Source organism: Solanum dulcamara, chromosome 1, assembly GCF_947179165.1.
Source record: "Solanum dulcamara chromosome 1, daSolDulc1.2, whole genome shotgun sequence".
In the NCBI taxonomy this organism is placed as follows: Eukaryota; Viridiplantae; Streptophyta; class Magnoliopsida; order Solanales; family Solanaceae; genus Solanum; species Solanum dulcamara.
The window spans coordinates 47,784,707-47,790,205 of record NC_077237.1 but is presented as its reverse complement, the minus strand read 5'-3'; positions in this window follow the sequence as shown (position 1 = coordinate 47,790,205).

The following is a 5,499-nucleotide window of genomic DNA, read 5'->3' as shown; positions in this document are numbered from 1 at the left end:
CAAGAGACTTAATTGAAAGAGTTTTTGGACTACATGGGTGGAAGAACCCATTGATAAACACCCACATAACTTAGAGTAAATCTTAAAGAAAATAAATATAATTTATCATATAATCAAAATAATTTAGGCATGAGAGTGGAAGGAATACTCTCATTGAAGCCTTACATACTTGGAATCTGAAGCTTTAGTCGGAACCGAAGGACTTAATGAACACTCTTGAGTCCTAGCTTTTCTCCTCGTCGGAGCGTTTTGTGTACTACCCGGAGTATATGAATTACCGGAATAGTATTTTTTTTACTACTAAGAACTAAAACTATATTTGAGAATGAGTAAAGAAGTGTAAAGAGAGAAGAGTTGCTTGAGAAAGCTTGATGAATAAAATGAGGAAATAAGGTAGGTATTTATAGGTGTGAAGGAGGGACCTAACAATAAATAAAATAATTATAAAAAAAAATCTAAAAATTTAATGGAAAATTATGATATCATGGATGATGTTAAATGGAGGACAATTGATGTCATGAGTGTTGTCAAATGTATCTAGATCTTACCATGGTAGGTGAGATGAGTTCTTTTTTAACAGAATACTCTTTTTCAGAGTTGCGTTTGAATAATATAAATTCCTTATTAGGATTTGGTGTCTCATAATAATTGTAGATATGGAAGTCTAGTTTCATATCGTTCAAGAATCAACCAATTTGGATAATTCTACATTGAGATATGACTTTTCTTTTATAAATACTTCATTCTGTCACAGCATCCTATCTTACATCAATTAATTTATTTGATCTACTTAACCTCCAAAACTTAAAATATGTTCTTCACAAAAGTTGTAGGTAATGATTTTATGGTTACGCAGAAATTTGAATCACCTAATTTAGACAATCCTATGAAAAGTTATGCTCAAAATACAGATGTTGTATCATTTTTAGGCGAAAATTGAAACATCGTAGACAATTTTTTTAGGGGATGTTACATTATCTCCCCCTTGGGAACATTCTTCCTCGAATGAGCAAAGACTTAGCTTGAGTAGAGTAGAGTGTAAACTAACAACCCATCATTAATGCAATAGTGTAATTTAAAACATTGTTTAAAACATATTTTATAATTTTGCTAGCATATAACAAGAAAAGTTGAGATGCAAAGATTTCAAGTAATTGAGCAAGGAAAACTTAATACCTTAGGTTTGGGTAGAGGGGAAAAGATGAGGGTATCTCTTAATCATATCTTCTTCCGCTTCCCATGTTGTACTTTCTATTTGTTGATTCCTCCAAAGGACTTTAACAGATGCAACTTCTTTGTTCCTCAATCTCTTAACTTGCCGGTCCAAAATTTCCACAGGAACTTCTTCATAGGTCAAGTTTTCTTCAATATTCACTAATCCCATAGGTACAATGGAATTAGGATCACCCACACTTTTTTTCAACATAGACACGTGAAACACCAGATGAACCATGGCTATTTCCAATGGTAATTCCAACTCATATGCAACCTTACCAACACGTCTCACTATTCTATAAGGTCCTACATACCTAGGGCTCAATTTTCCTTTCTTACCAAATCGAACCACATCTTTCATGGGTGAAACCTTCAGATACACCCAATCATCCACATTAAACTCAAGATCCCTTCTTCTAGTGTCAGAATAGGACTTTTGACGACTTTGAGCCGTCTTCAACCTTTCTCTAATGATCTTCACCTTCTCTAAAGCATCAAGTACCAAATCAGGGCCCAACAAGGTCATCTCGCCTACTTCGAACCAACCAATCAGTGATCTACATTATCTTTTATACAAAGCCTCAAACGGCGCTATCTCAATACTTGAGTGGTAACTATTATTATAGGCAAACTCGATGAGCGATAGATGGTCATCCCAATTTCCTTTAAACTCCAACACACAAGCCCTTAACATATCCTTTAGTATTTGAATCGTCCTTTAGGCTTGCTCATCCGTTTGAGGATGGAATGTTGTGCTCAATTTTACGTTAGTACCGAGACCTTTTTGAAATGATCTCCAGAAGTTTGAAGTGATTTGGGTACCACGATCTGAAATAATGGATAACGGCACATCATGCAACCTCACCAACTCCCGAATATACAACTTGGCATAGTCTTCGGCACTATAGGAAGTTTTAACCGGTAGGAAGTGAGCTGACTTAGTCATTCTATCAACAATTACCCAAATCGAGTCATGACGCTTTCGGGTATGAGGCAAACCCACTACAAAATCCATATTCACAGCTTTCCACTTCTAAGTAGGGATTTCAATATCTTGGGATAGGCCACCCGACCTTTGATGTTCGGCCTTCACCTGTTGGCAATTCGTACATTCAGACACAAACCTTGCTATGTCCTTCTTCATGCCACCACACCAATAAAACTTATTTAAGTCTCGGTACATTTTCGTTGAACCGGGATGAATGGAGTATGTAGAATTATGAGTCTCCATCATGATCAAACTCCTTAGGCCATCAACATTTGGAATATATATCCGACCTTGATAGTATAGCACCCCATCTCTCCCTTGGGAAAAGACCTCTATCCTCTTTTCCTTTACCAACTTCTTTAACTCGATAAATGTTGGGTCAAGATCTTGCTTTGATTTAACATCCACCACCAAAGAGGATTCAGACCTATTTTGAACAACCATACCACCATTGTTAGTACCACACAACTTCACCCCTAATCTAGCCAACCGGTGAATATCTTTTACCAACTCCCTCTTTCTTTCATCCACATGGGCCACACTCCCTATAGACACTCTACTAAGTGTATCAGCAACCACATTGGCTTTATCCAGATGATAGTGCACACTCATGTCATAGTCCTTAAGGATTTCTAGCCACCTCATTTGCCTTTGATTAAGGTCCTTTTGGGTGAACACATATTGAAGACTTTTATGATCAGTATACACATCTACATACACCCCATAGAGGTAATGCCTCCAAATCTTCAGAGCAAAAACAACGGCCGCCAATTCAAGGTCATGGATAGGGTAGTTATGCTCATGCACCTTTAATTGCCTAAAAGCATAGGCTATGACCTTGCTGTTTTTTATTAAAACACAACCTAAACCAATTTTTGAAGCATCACAATAAACGACAAACCCTTCTAATCTTTTTAGGAGAGTCAAAATAGGAGCGGAGGTAAGTCGATCTTTTAAGGTCTGGAAACTCTTCTCATACTCATCTTTCCATATGAATTTGGATTTCTTTTGGGTCAATTTTGTCATAGGAGATGAGTTGGAAGAAAAACCTTTGACGAACCTTCTATAGTACCCGGCTAGACCCAAGAAGCTCCTAATGTCTGAAGGAGATAATGGTCTAGGCTAATTTTTGATTGCCTCTGTTTTCTTAGGATTAACCTTGATCCCATCACCGGATACTATGTGACCAAGAAATGCCACCTCATTTAACCAAAATTCACACTTACTAAATTTTACAAATAATTGTCTATCCCTCAATGTTTGAAACATAACTCTCAAGTGATTTTTATGTTCTTCCTCACCCCGAGAGTAAATCAAAATATCATCAATGAAGACCACCACAAAGGTATCAAAGTAAGGATTGAACATCCTATTCATCAAGTTCATAAACACTGTCGGTGCATTCGTCAACCCAAAACTCATCACCACAAACTCAAAGTGACAATACCTTGTTCGGAAGGCCGTTTTGGAAATGTCACACTCTCTCGCCTGTAGTTGGTGATAGCCAGACCGAAGGTCAATCTTGTAGAAGTGACTTGCCCCTTGCAATTGATCAAATAAGTCATCTATTCTAGGGAATGGGTACTTGTTCTTAATGGTCATCTTATTTAATTGCCGGTAGTCTATGCATATTCGAAGCGACCCATCCTTTTTTCTCACAAATAACACAGGAGCACCCCATGGAAAAATACTTGGTCTTATGAACCCCTTCTCTAACAAGTCCTTTAATTGTTCCTTCAACTCTTTTAATTCTGTCAGGGTCATACAGTAAGGAGGAATAGAAATAGGTTGGGTATCGGGGAGGAGATCGATACAAAAATCAACTTTCTTTTTAGGAGGGACACCGATAAGGTCATTGGGAAAGACATCGGGGAATTCATTGACTATAGGAACCGACTCAATAGGAGGAATTTTGGAGTTGACATCCTTAACCCTCACAATGTGGTAAATACAACCCTTAGAAATCATTTTACGGGCCTTAAGATAAGAAATAAACTTACCCTTCACCATCGAATCACGACCCTCCCATTCAATAACAGGCTCATTTGAAAATTGGAACTTGACTCGACGACTCCTACAATCTATAAAAGCATAAGATGCATGTAACCAATCCATACCAAGAATGACATTGAAATCTATCATGTCAGGTTCAATGAGTTCACCAGGAATAACTTTATGTAAGATAGACACAAGGCAACCCTTATAGACCTTTCTAGCAATAACTGACTCACCAGCGGGGGTAGATACCAAATAGGGCTCTAATAATATTTTAAGTAAAATATCAAATCTATTAGCAAGGAATGGAGTAACAAAAGATAAATTTGCACCCGGATCTAATAGTGCATACACATTAAAAGAAAAGACCTTTAACATACTGATAATGACATTAGGTGCATCCTCAATCTTTTGTCTCCCATGCAAGGCATAAAAATGGTTAGTGCATTGGACAGCTTCTTGGACTTGTTGACCATGAGCAATTTGTCCTTGAGTCCTACCACCACCATCTCTACAATCCTTAGCATGGTGACCCAGCTTGCCACACTTAAAGCATGCATTGGAGCCGGCTAAGCATTCCCTTTTGTGAGTCCTTCCACACTTCTTGCAAGCGGGAAAAGTTTGAGTAGCAACATTCTCTCTTGGTACCGTTGGTTTACCACCCTTGTCCTTGTTGAACCTTGGAGGAGGAGTATTGGTGGAACCTTTTCCCATAAATCATTGCCCACCTTGGCCTTTGCCATTATTTCCATAATCGTACATTTGAAGATTAAACCCTCCACCATCTACTCTAGCCTTTTTGAACCCCCTTGATATCTCTCTAAGCTTCTCTTCTTCAATTTGTTCTGTATAAGTCATTAACCGAGAGATGTCTATCTCCTTGACCAACATGGCCATTTTTCACTCCTTGGACACCAAGCTTGAGACACCGGAAATAAACCTGCTCATCCTAGCTATTGGTTCAGAGACCATGAAGGGAGCATACTTTGACAACTTAGTGAATTTGAGAGCATACTCTCTCGCGCTCATACTCCCTTGACGGAGGTTGATGAACTCTTGGATTTTGGCCTTCCTTAGCTCCAATGGGAAGAAGCAATCTAAGAAGGCACCTTTGAACTCTTCCCATCCTATCAGCCCTATTTCTTCATCCCTCTCAACAACCCATTATTCGTACCACACTCGAGCCACACCTTTGAGTTGATAGGCCACTAGCTCGGCCTTCTTATTTGGTGGCACACCCATGATAGAAACAATCTGATATACCTCATTAATGAACTCCATAGGGTCCTCATCTAGTTTAG